The sequence below is a fragment of the Rattus norvegicus genome, chromosome 9 (genome assembly GCF_021556685.1).
Source record: "Rattus norvegicus strain SHRSP/BbbUtx chromosome 9, alternate assembly SHRSP_T2T, whole genome shotgun sequence".
NCBI lineage: Eukaryota > Metazoa > Chordata > Mammalia > Rodentia > Muridae > Rattus > Rattus norvegicus.
The window spans coordinates 128604994-128618381 of record NC_141542.1 but is presented as its reverse complement, the minus strand read 5'-3'; the positions used below and the strand labels follow the sequence as shown (position 1 = coordinate 128618381).

The 13388-nt window shown below is 44.5% G+C and overlaps 1 protein-coding gene across 5 annotated transcripts in view; it reads right to left on the bottom strand.

The window, feature by feature from the left end:
- The window catches only part of Znf431l1 (Zinc finger protein 431 like 1), a 30898-nt gene that overhangs the window by 13575 nt on the left and 3935 nt on the right, over nt 1–13388 (bottom strand). For 3 of the 5 annotated variants that reach the window (XM_087569068.1, XM_087569066.1, XM_087569069.1), the window contains exon 1: nt 6307–6394. The exons of the other annotated variants lie outside the window; for them this stretch is intronic. The gene's annotated coding sequence lies outside the window, so the exon portion shown is untranslated. Of the gene's footprint in view, nt 1–6306; nt 6395–13388 lie in introns of those variants that run through there. 5 annotated transcript variants of the gene reach the window in all.

Here is a 13388-nt window from a genome sequence, read left to right as displayed (position 1 = left end):
TCTCTGCTTTCTGCCCTTCTATAGGAATTTGGGAGGAATTTGACCATGGACTAGGACTTAGGCAGTAGGTTCAGGTAAGAATATTTACATTTGGGCTAGAACCAGTCCTTTTCTCTTGTCAAACTGATGAGCCCTTAGAAACAATGATCACAGGTCTTTGTGCCTTGTTTGTTCCTTGACCTAGAATTGACCTTATTATTTGCTTGTACTAAAAATGGTAGAAAAGCAGACTGGAAAAAATAAACCCACTTCAGCCTCAGCACTCACTAGAATCATGCTATATATTGTCTTATTTTCTTTTTCCTTTCAATCCTCACTCCCTCCCTTGAGACCCTGTTGACTGACTGAGTTGACTTGGTCACCCTTCATTTTCGAGTGCTACCTACAATGTTGACAACATGGTTCAAGCTCCCATATCCATCTGATAATAAGAGTGCATTAAAGGTTAAAATTATATGGGAGAAAGAAATGGGTTGATAATGCTTAAGCTATAATTACATGCTGTTTTATGACAATAAAGCACTGACTGTGAGAGTCTTTACAAGTGCATAATCCTTTATCCACTTCTTTAACCCAAGGCACCCTTGGTCGCCTAGAGGCACCTAGCTGGTCCTCAACAAATGAGCATTGATGTTATTTTCATATTTAGGCAAGTATGAATACAACTGCAAGAAACATGAGCATTCTGGAACGATTTAAAACTAATTTCAAGTGCATGGAAACTATACTGAGAAGACTGCTGGGATCCATGGCAATTCTGTCATTTTTATGAGAACTTAGTGTTGGTATGAGGAATCGGCTTTATGGTTGCAGGTTGTCTCCAAACCCAGCGATAGCAGTGACGTCACCCAGAGGTGAAAGGGACCTGTGCATCTGTTGTCATATATTTCCAGTGTCCTCCTAGCCCATCTCCTACCCTCACCTGCAAGAAGTTATGTCCCTACCCAAATAAAAAGCCAACCCCTCCTGACCGTCGCCCCTTCTTTCTCTTTTCCTCCTTTGTCTCCTCCCCTCCTTTGTGCATCCCCCATCCCCAGCACCAATGAAAGTCTCTCACGTGGAACCGTACTGGCCAGGTGTGGTCTGTCTGGGCACGAGCCTTGATTCCTATACAACACTCTGTTGAATGGGGTTGCTTGGGTGTAGGTATTACGTACACATGTATCAGAATACATATATTAAATATGCACAATTTTACAACAACTATAGAAACATAGTCTTAACTAGTTTTAGTAGGTATCTATGGAAAATCCCAACCTACTGCTATCAGACTTTAGTGCTAAGACACAATCCTGTGTCACATCCAGATTTATTGTCCAATTCTGGACCATGCTTTATTTTCACTCTTTTTGTTTTCTCCATTAAGTCATACTTACAAAGATCTTGTCTACGTGACAATAAGGATGTATTCTGTGTCACTAAAGTCTACACTAAAGTCCTCTTTCTATGGCTTTGGACATTATTTCACATCAGTTTCAGTTTCACACATGTACTATATAGCTTGCTAAATGAATTATTATGGAGAATATCTTTTACCAACTTATATAACTGTAAACAACACCATTACAGTGATGTTAAAAAAGCAATGTTCGGTATGTTAAATTTGCAGCAAAAATTCAATACAATCTAAAGAAAACGTCTAATAATACATAACAGGACAGCTGATTTCAAAGCTATTTGCCATGTGAAAAAAACCTCAGAATCATCAACAGGATTATAAAGAAATAGTACACATTTTGGCACAGTGTAGATTCCATCTGTACTTAACAAAGTGCTACAGCGATCAAAAGTTTAGCACATTTGCGAAAAAATGAGATGTAGAGAAAAAAAGGCAAGAACATAAGCCCCAAATTATAGTCAAGTTTTAATCAAAAGACCTAAGGAAACTCAGCCAGGAAAAATGTGAACTTGACCAATATTACCTATGATTGCATGTGTATTCAAATGGAAAAAAAACACAGACTTCCCAACTCCAACAAAAAATAACTCAAACTGACCCCTAAACTGCTAATTTCTGACCCTCCGGCCACTACTGACCCCACACTCTCTGTGTGAAGGTGGTAAGAAAGGAGGGTTATGGCTCTGCGGCTCCCAATGCCCCTGTGTGATCTCACACAAACCCAGCCCCCCTGAACCCACACACAAACGAAGGTTGAAGAATAATTTAATGTCTGCTTGCACATGATGCCATGTGGATTTTAGTAATGATGTAGAATCTGCCCTACCCACCTACACCCCACCCTGCACACCTGAGAAACCTCTGCATCTCAGAAACTCCTTTTGGACTCTGGAACTGAATTTCCCTGAATCACTCCATTCACTGTGACTGCTGATAGTGGAAAGGTAAAAGGATTTTAACCAAGTATTGCCAAAGGATGATTCTCATAACCTCATCCCTCCCAGTTTCAAAACTATTTGTAAAATTTATCACACAAAATAAATTTGCAATACAATCTTCAGAACTTCTAGAAACCGGATTTTCAGTTTTGAAATCTGTCTTCTGCACACCAAGAGCAATGCTTGTGTGCACACTGGGCAGTGATATTATAATCAACACACCTTATAACCAGATGCAGAGCCTCCTCCCCAGGGAATCCACACTCAGAGAGGCTCAGAGGCCAAGGTCCTCTGCCCAGGACACCACATGTACCAACAGCACCACAGTCTGGTTCACAGTCCACATCAGTCCAGTCAGATTGGACTCTGATAGCTGAGCCAACCTGTTGTTCCTGGTGGCTGCAAAATCTCCCTCACAGCTCTCTGATGAACTACATCAGAGAATATGGAAAGAACCTGCAAGCTACCTCCCACTGGTGCTCCTCCTGATTGCTAGGCTCCCCAGAGAATGGTAGCAGCCCCTCTATTGGAGGATTAGAGATTGCATGACTCAGCACAGGCCTTCCCAGCTCTGCCCTTCCACCACACCCTAGGGGCAGACAGAGCCCTAGTATGGTAAATTTGTATTTTATTAGAATCTTCTACTCTCCCAGGTGTGGAGAGCTCTTGGTACCACTTCTAGGAAAATGACAAGTATATTTGCCAGTGGGCTACGACAAGAAAGTAAGTTTAAAAAAAAAAAAAATACAGCTGAGGGAGCCAACCTGCCTAAGACCCCAACATTGAGCTAATTAGGACAGACAAAGGACAGATGAAAGTTCATCAAATGGACAAGCTCAGTGGGAAAAAAAACAAAAAAACAAAAAAACAGTGTTCTAGGAAAGCTTACAGAAAGGCTGATACAAATCTGGTGGTCAGCTTTGCTTAGAAACCGCCTTGCCAAGTGGAGGCTCCTGACCTTTGTGGGGGAGTCAGCTTCCTACAGACCTAGGCCAACATCCCGCAGGTGTGAGCCAACTTCATCATAGGCTAATACATCGAGGTCTCCCAGCCCCCTGAAGATTTCCTCCTCCCCCAGTCTTGCTATAGTATATGACCAGAGCAAGAATAAAATTGTCACCTTGATCAGACGCTTGTATTAGAGTTCTTCAAGTCTCTTGTCCCCCATTCTCCTCTTGGTACCCCCCTGGACCCTGACTGACTGTCCTGTTGGATGGGACAGAGTAATGTGTTCCTCGTATCTTGGTCATCTTGATAAACCCAATACAGTGACCTCGGGAACTTTGTTTACACGTTTTTTCTTCCTTGGTTGTCCCATCCTGCAACAGGATAGTTGGCTCACTCCTGTGGGATGTTGGCCTAGGTCTGTAGAAAGTTGGGCCCTAGTAGAAGGTCACTATCTGTGGGTCTGGAGGAAACTGGCTCTCAGCAAAATGTCACAGCCCTGGGTCTGTAGGAGTCTATAGGAAGCTGGTTCTTTTGCAAAGGTCTGTATGGAGCTAGCTCCCAAAAAAAAGGTTAGGAGCCTCCACTTGGCAAACCTGTTGGAACACCAGATTTTTGTCAGCGCTCCTGGCAAGCCTTGTTACTGAGCAATGCTGACCCCCAGATTGGTATCCGCACTTTAGCTAGAACCTTAGGTTTTCTCCACTGAGCTTGTCCTTTAGGTGAGCTTTCCTATGTTCTTTGTCTGTCCTAATTAGCTCAATGTTGGGGTCTCAGGCAAGTCGGCTCCCCACACTTGGCTACTTTGTTTGTGCCTTACAACTGACCCTATTCTTTGTATGTACCCAGGCACTCAAAGTGGGTCAGGGGCTGTAGGCAAATTTATCAGCCTGCTGAGGCATGGAATGATTGGAGGGGCTGAAAGTTCTATCAACCTTGGTGGAAGGAACAGGGAGGTGCCTCTGGATAAGAACTGATATTCTGAACATATTTTGGAGAATTCTTTGTTAATTTGTGGCTTTGCTTTCTATGGCACTATGGGGCATAAAAATTATGAAAAACAAACTCGAGACAGCTGTATTAACCAGCAGTACCCCCAAATCTAACTCTTGGCTTTGCATCTTCACTCCCCCCAGCAGAGACTGTTGAACTGACGCTGCTGGATCGAGTACAAGGAACTAGATTTGAAAGGAGAATTATACGAATTCTAGGTTTAGACATACAAAATTAAAAGAATAAACCCCAAAAGGCCACAGACCCAAGGCTAAGCCCTGCAGCCAGGACTAGCAGGCCATAAAGATAAAGGAGCACAGGAAACACTGTCCAGGCAGGACTGGCAAGCCATAAAGATAAGGAAAAGGAATGCAGGAACCAGCCTGAGTTAATGGGACTGATTCATGGGATGTCTGGCAGGAAGACATCTCCCCCCAGCTCACTCAGGGCCATCCTCCAGACCCTGATAAGCCCCTGACTTCTAACACATACTCTTTCTGCTTTGTTCTCACTGCTATGTTTGAATGAGCCAATTATATGTAACCACGCCAAAACCCCCTAGCTTTCTCTATATAACCCTCTGACTTTTGAGTTTCGTGTTCAACTCCTCTGTCTCTTGGGTGAGACACGTGTTGGCCCGGAGCTTCGTTATTATTAAACGACCTCTTGCTTTTACATCAAGACCAGTCTCTCCTGTTACCTGGGGTGACCCATTCTGAGACTAGAGCGAGGGTCTTACAGTCACCAGGGGTCATCTTGCCCATGTGGCGAACAATGCTTTTCTCAAGAAGAAAACTAAACCTTTATGGCACACCAGGCCTTACTGTTGATTGTGATCCTGTAATGCCCCACTGATCAGCTTGTTAGAGGCCTGCTCTTTGATATGGAGATGGGCCTAGTGGCTGGTTGCAAATCAGGGTCTGGTGCCATATTTCTGGACAATCCTGGTGAACAAACTTGTGTATCCTAGCATCCTAATCTCTAACAGGCCTAGTTAGCTTACTACTTACACGTGTGGTGTTTTGCAGGCAGTCCTCTCTCAGCTAAATTCTACTTAGTGTGCCTTGCTATCTCCTAACCTTTAGCAAATCCTTTACATCATCAATTCTACTCTTACATTATGAAAGACCCCTGAAGGGAGCCCCCCACTCAAGTCTCGGGAAAGACGCGCACCCAGTAGGACACAGACACCGACCTGCTGTAACCACACGAGGAAGATTTATTGTAAGCGAGATGAAACGAGAGCTCAGGCCAGCATGCTGGGGTCGAGACTCATACACCACACAGGGAGTAGAGGAGTTCGACCCCGACCTGAATTTTCACAGAGCTTATAAAGGAAAAAAACCACAAACCAGGGGGATCAAGAGGGAGGGAGGAGGGGAATTCCAAAACCATAAACTGCCCATACAGTTAGGTCATATACTAGTCATGTGTAACACTAGGCAACACACCCAGGACTTTGTGACATTGTGATTAGGGGTAGTGACATTTTACAGGGCCATTGGACCATTGTGGCCGGAGGCTATGGGTCATTGTGGCTGTTCCAGGAAACTTTTCATGCAAGAATGTTCCGGGAACCATTGTACAGCAAGGGAGGGGTGAAAAGTTCATGTTCTCACAGACCCTACTTCTTCTTTTTGGGTAGCTAGGCGGCTTATTATTAATTTTTAATCCTTCAATTACAGCTTGATATTGGATTGCTACCCAGCACATGAGATGCCTTCCACAACCTCCACAAAATAACTCCAAATGGATCTTACACCTTAATGTTAAATGTTGAAAACAGAACTGTAGAAACTAGGCTTCTGAGTTTGGGATAACGCCAAGGATCTTTCCATACACAAGCCAAATGCTCTGCACAGTTGCAGCCCCTACAAGGAAGTTATTCAGAAACTGCCGCTGGGTCTAGTGAGTGGCTAAGACCTCACAGGTAGCCGCGGATTCCAACTCAGCCCCGGGAAAGACCCACCACACCAGCTCCCACTGCTCAGTCCCCTGCCCGTCCGCCCGGCCCCCCGACCCTGTGCTCACCATGTCGCAACTTTGGAGCTTGCCTGAACATGCCTCAGAGAATCCAACGGCAGGACAGAGAGCACAGCAGCCAGGACCAGTTAAGACTGCTTAACTACTAAGCGAATCCTACACCTAGGCACCCGGAAAAGCCCGCCTTCCCTTTTGATTGGCAGGTCCATTGAAGACTCCGATTGGCCAGTAGTTTGAGTGACTTGAGCACCTCCGTAAGGGTAGGAGGGGCTGAACGTACAGTGTAGGTACACAGTTGCCGGCCCAAGCATCAAGCCTGAAGCCAGACCTTTTCCAGATCTACAGGGATTTGCATTTCAGTAGCACTTGTGCCTGTCCTCCAATAGCGTTCTCATCTGTCTCCCCGCCCAGCCCCCGGAAGGACCCACCACACCACCTACCACTGCCCAGCCGCTTGCTCCTCCCTTTCGTGGGCAGTGACCCTGAGCTCACCCGGTCCTCACTTCAACCTGAACTCAGCTCACAACACTCAGTAGGCTCTTACCCTTCCTCCTCCTGGAATCAAGGTATGCAGCTTGCATAACCCCCATGCTCAACTTGCAGTGGAGTTTTTAATCTGTCCCACAAGTGGAAGGGTGCCCAAGATATTAACAATTAAAGAGAAATTTGAGGAAACAAGAGTTTTGTTTTGTGGCTGTTGGGATTCAGACCCTACAATCAGCTGACCTTCATATATTTAACACACCAAAGCTGTCTGGGCCTCCAGGTTCTCCCAGCACTCCTCAGTCCCCACCCATATCAGGGCCTGTCTGGGATACCCCACCTTGTACCTTGAACTTTCCAGTGCAGGGACTGAGTTTTCCTTTCCCCAGAAGCTCTTCCTAAATAATCCAGAAATTTTGTACTCTTTGTGTTTCTGTTTCTCTGCCTCTCTCCCTCCCCCACCCCTTTCCATCCTTCTCTCTCTTCCCTCCACTTTCCCTCTCACCCCCCCTCCCTGTTCTCTCCCTGCTTGCCTTGCTTGCTTTTTCTCTCTTTGTCCCCACCCATGCTCATTATCCTCACTCCCCCATATCAACTTTTCTGACCTCTCTGGGACTAGTGAACTCTATCCTTGGGATCAGTGAGCCCACTAGAGAATTGCCCCCAATAAACACTCTCATTTGGCTTGGGTGGAATCCTTCGTGCTGGGCTTAGGTAAACTACAGCTAGTTTTCACTGGTAGGTACTGGAACCCTGGGAGACAAACCTTGTGGAACACTACTGTTAGCCAGCACATCCTCTTCAGTGGAAAGGTGAACACACGTTCACACACAGAACTGTTTTAGTAAAGGTTCTCTAGATGAACAGACCTGATAGGATGAATCTCTGCAGATTGAATTTTCACATCGTTTAGTCCAATGATGGCTAACGTGACATGTATAGGGGTAGGGAAACCTTTATGTGAACATAGCCAGACTCCTTCAGTGAAATCCCAGTGCTTCCTTTCTTGAGGGAAATCATTGCTTTGGAAATGACTCCTATCCTCTCCTTGCCTGCCACAGGCGGTAAATCTTTCTCATTTCTTCTGTCTTGTCTTACATGATGGCTATTCCTTGTATTCAAACTGACTACATGTGGACTTAACTAAACCTGAAAGAGTTTGGGTACTGTGGGGGTTACTCTTAATTATAGCTTTTGAAACGTGAAAACCCTTCTTAAATCTAGATTTTTTTCAGTTGTTAAGATCCACCTTTACTCTAGGCCACAGCTTTTGGTGGCAGCCTACATATATAAAGAACACTGAAGATGGTAGCTCATTCTCTTTGTCTACTTACCTTACCTCTGGCTAGCGAGTTCTTTCTTGCCTTTTCTCCTTTCTTTCTTTGCTTTTCTGGCATTAAAAAGCCTACTTCTTTGAAACTCTGGTATATACTGAAGACAGACAGACATCCAGCCACATGGACTGAACCACACTGGATTCTTCAACTTTCCATTGGTAGACAGCCACTGTTAGTGAGACATTCTAATAGATCCGCTTTCAACATACATACAGAGATTCATTCTATCAGTTTTGTTTATTAATAGAATGTTTAGTTGTTGTTGTAAAAATATAAAAATAAAAAAGGTATTGGTGTCTCTTACCCTGCTGGGTCCGGCACCTCAGTGCCCCAAGATATCTGCTAGATATCTTGGTGGAAACACATACCAGCCGCACGCTTTCCTACACTCAAACCCTCACATAAAAGAAGACACAACACAATAATCTTTGACCCAATTGGTAAGATATAATTGCCCTCTTAAACATACAAAGCCCGGTACCATCCATCCCTTAAGAACATTGATAACAACCTGTAAATACACAGAGCAGAATCTTAACATCACCTGCCATGGCTTTTCTTCCCTCTCGCCTTCTCTCTCCTTCTTTCTCTCCTCCTCTCCTCCTTTTCCTTCAAACTTCTCTCCAGCCCATCCTTCCTTCTCCTCCAATGACAGGCCTCCTTCTATCCTGTACCTGCCCCTCACCTGTACTTTACAGATTCAATGGAGAGGTGTTTCTGGTGAAGTCACCTGAGTTCTGAGTCCTTGACTAGGCAGCTGTCCTTGGGGCAGTGGAATTAGCATCAAAATACAGTAACTTCAGGGCAAACCGTAACATTTAGTAATATAGCCATGTGTGCATACAAGGTTTTTGTTTTGTTTTTCCACCGTTCCACTGAGGAAGATGTCCCAGCTAACAACTGTGCTCCACAGTGTTTGTCCTCTGTTTCCTGCTTTTCTCCCAGGCTTGTCTCAGACCTACCAGGTGAGAAGTAGCTGCAGTTTACCTGAACCCAGATGAAGTCACAAGGCTCAGGGAAATTGCAATGCTAGAGTAGATAGGTTGGGTAAAACCTAATCCTCCACAATGGGAAGGCCCAGAAGATATGGCCTTCACGAATCCTAAGAGTCGCAAACTGGTGAGAGGGGCACCACACATTTGAAAAGTGTTGTTCTTGCCCTTTTCTGTGTGCCAGACCTTAGGGTTGGAGATGTTGCTCAATTAGATGAATTAAATTCAATGCTGCTGGGGTTGGGGATTTGGCTTACTGGTAGAGCGCTTGCCTAGCAAGAGCAAGGTCCTGGGTTCGGTCCCCAGCTCCGAAAAAAAAAAAAAAAATTCAATGCTGCCACCTGGCCCTAAGGTACCAAGAGAGAGGTGGCAGCATTGAATCAACAGAGACAAGGAGATCGTAGTTATTATAATAGACAGAGTAGACAAACAACGTTTATAATGACATAGCCTGTAGTGATCAGCACAGGAGAGGTGAAATTTATAATGGCATGACTCGTTCGGACCTTTGGTACTGGCTAATCAGTCATGGTGTTGTCAGGCCCAAAATAGATAAAAAGCCTACTACATATCAGTTTTATCTCTATAAGCAGACAAATTCTCAAACAAATGAAAGAGAGGCTACATTGGATCCTGGCAAAAGGCAATCTTGGCCAGTGAATCAATTTCCAGACTTGAGTCAGTTTGCAGACCCAGAACCCCTTGAATGAAGGGGTGGCCAGGTTCCCCAGAGGAAGGATCTTGATAAGACACCTAAAAATTTTGCTATTAGCCTCTTTCCAGTTCTTCCCCAGAGAGACCTGTAGGCTTTTACAAGGGTAACTGTACACTGGGGAAAGGAAATAATCAGGCTTTCCAGGGTCTATCAGATACTGGTTCTGATCCCAACAGATCCCAAGAAATGCTGTGGCCCTCCAGTTAAAGTAGGGGCTTATGGAGGACAGGGGTTGAATGGAGTTTTGACTGATGCCTGACTCAAAGTAGGTCCAGTAGGTGCCTGAACACATCCTGTGGTCATATCCCCAGTTCCAGAATGTATAATTGGGATAGATATACTTGGAAATTGGCATTCACAGTCACAGACCATATGAAGTTCAAGAAGAAGGAAGACCAAAATGTGGATGCTTCAGTCCTTCTTAAAAAGGGGAACACAATACTCACAGGAGGAAATACAGGGACAAAGAGTGGAGCAGGGACTGAAGGAAAGGTCATCCAGAGACTGCCCCACCTGGGGATCCATCCCATATGAAGATGTCAAATCCAGTCACTATTGTTGTTGCCAAGAAGTACTTGCTGACAAGAGCCTGATATGGATGTCTCTGAGAGGCTCTGCTAAAGCCCTACTGATACATATGAGGATGCCTGCAGCTAACCATTGGACTGAGCATGGGGACCCCAACGGAGGAGTGAGAGAAAAGACTGAAGGAGCTGAAGGGGTTTGTAACCCCATAGGAAGAACAACAATAGTGACAAACCAGACCTCAGAGTTCTCAGGCACTAAACCACCAACCAAAGAGTACACAAGGAGGGACCCACGGCTCCAGCCACACATATGTAGCAGAGGATTGCATTGTCTGGCATCAATAGGAGGAGAAGCACATTTAGTGGGTCTATTTTGATTCTGGACACAGCACATTCCTCACTTGGGTGTGTTACTCAGGCACACTTACCAAGTGACTAGGAAAGCCACTGGCCTTTTGTGGGGCCTGGAACAGAAGACTCTTCAACAGGTCCAGGCTGCTGTGCAGGCTGCCCTACTACTTGGACCATATGATCCAGCAAACTCTATGGTACTCGAGGTTTTTGTGGTAGATAGAGTTGCCGTTTGGAACCTCTGGGTGGCCTCTGTAGATGGATCACAGAAGATACCTTTGGTATTTTGGAGCAAAGCTATACCATCATCCGCAGACAACAGTTTTCCCTTTGAAAAACAGCTCTGGGCCTGCTATTAGGTCTTAGTAGAAACTGAACATTTGGCAATAGGACACCAAGTTACCATGTGACCTGAACTGCCCATCATGAGCTGGGTGTTATCACAAGGACAGCTTGGAAGTTACCAGGAATTCTGAGGTTGTTGGCTCCTGCACAGCTCCAATGTGAGGTCTGGCTAATGGTGGGACTGGCAGTCAGCCAGCTACCACTAACTCTATCAAGCTGTCAGTTCTCATGTCTGTCAGAGTGTCCGCACTGGCTATGTCTCAGTTTCCTACCACTAACATCTTTGAGCTGAGACATTAAATATTGGAAACCCATACAAACAAGGACTGGTCTATCTACCCTACCTCAACCCATTTCCTGATTGTTCAGAAACACTGAAGTTTCCAGAGTGGAGTCTGTGAGTCTATTCTGGTTCGATGCTGCATACCTACAATAACAGCAATCAAGAGGCTGAGGCAGGAGGACTGCAAGCTTGAGGCTAGGCTGAGGTACGTAGTGATACTCTGTCTCAAAAAATAAAATACAGGAAAAGGTAAGAGGCCACCTGCCCTGAGAATTTTCCTAAGCCCTCAGTTGGGATCCCAGGAAAAACTAACTAAGAAGGTCCCCCAATTCAAATGGGTAGTGTCTTAGTTGGGGTTTCTCCTGTTGTGAAGAGATACCATGGCCATAGCAACTCTTATAAAAGAATACATTTAGTTAGGGCTGGCTTACAGTTCACAGGTTTAGTCCATTATCATCATGGTGGGAAGCACGGTGGCATGCAGGCAGGCATGGTGCTGGAGAGGTACCTGAGACTTCTACATCTGGATTTGCAGACATCAAGAAGAGAAAAGAAAGGGAGCAACTAGGCCTGGCTTGAGCATCTGAAATCTCAAAGCCCACCCAACAGTTACAAACTTCCTCCAAAAAGGCCACACCTCCTAATAGTGCCATTCCTTAAGAGCCTATGAGGGCCATTTTCATTCAGACTGTCACAGGTAGAAAGAAACTGCACAGCTTTAAAATGTGTATGTGATCATTAGCCACTGTCTAGGTAGGGGAGGTGGAGGGAGGCACGGTGTGGAGAATGTGCAGAATGAATGTTTCTGGGAAGCATGACTTCAAGACTAGAAATACTTTCTTAAGTAAATAGTTTGCTCAAATGCCCAAAAGTCTATTCCTTTGTCCCTATCCTTTAGAATGCAGAGTTGACATTTAGTCAAGATTCTAGAGAAAATAAAGCCCCCATACTGCTGTGCTGGACTTGTGATAGATGCTTCTCTAGCGTATTCTTTGTCTCTTATTCTTTCAACCACAACCTTTAATCGCATCTTCTGAGAAAAGACTTATGCGTTTGATTCTTCTGATATCACACAGGCTCAGGCAGGAAGGAGGAAGGGCCATGGTGGCTGCCAGTGGAGAACAGGCATGTTATTGACGATAGGAGTTGTGGGGCTTGGTTATTTCTGTTGCTTCTGAGGAAGATATTTTAAAGAAAACTCTTCCTCATGACTGAAGGAGATTTTCACACATAAGACATAGACCAGCAGCCGGTGTATCAGTGACATGTCATGGCGTCACTCTGCACATAGGTATAGGGGAGTTACAGATTGTGGATGTGGAGAAGGGACTGTTGGTAGGTAGTGGTCATGAGAATCACAGTCTCTTGTCTCTACCAGGATCTCTATTTCTATTTTTCTTCCACACCACTGAACGACTCATCCGCACTGTCACTTCCTTTGTTGAAGTTTATGTTTTTCCCTGTTGAACTAGTCTAATAGGATGCAGCATTTCTAGAGACTTCAATTTTCTAGTGTCACCTAGTGTCCAGGACACCATAAGTAGGACACAACTGGAAGACAGTGCTGAGGGTGCCCCCTGGTGGCTTCTACTGAACCAATCTCATATAATGAGTTGATAAAAGTCCAAGAAAGGTGCTTTACTGTGTACAGTGAATTTCCTTTAAATAAATGTTCATGTGTGATGCTTATTTTATTAGAAAAATTTATAATAGTTTTCATAAATAATTAGTTGTATATTCTAAATAAATACATTAAAAATAAAAGATTTAAAGTAAAAATTAAATTTAAAAATGTTTTCATGATTTTTAGTTTTAAAAGAAAAATTGTTTCTGGGTGAGTGAATCTTGAAGCACACTTCAGTAGCCTGCTCCCAGGGTGATCAGGACTCTAGCTGGAGGACAGGATGTGCAAAATTGCTCAACTACATGCATTTTACATGACTGTCCTCCTACACAAACGGGAATATTCTGATCTGTAGTTTAGGTGCTAATTAAAGCATCTAGTTAACACACCCTCTTCTTCAAATAGGCCATAGAGCCCTTTCTCATCTCAAATAAATTTCACCAACCTTCTTAAGGAGGGGAGACAAAAATTCT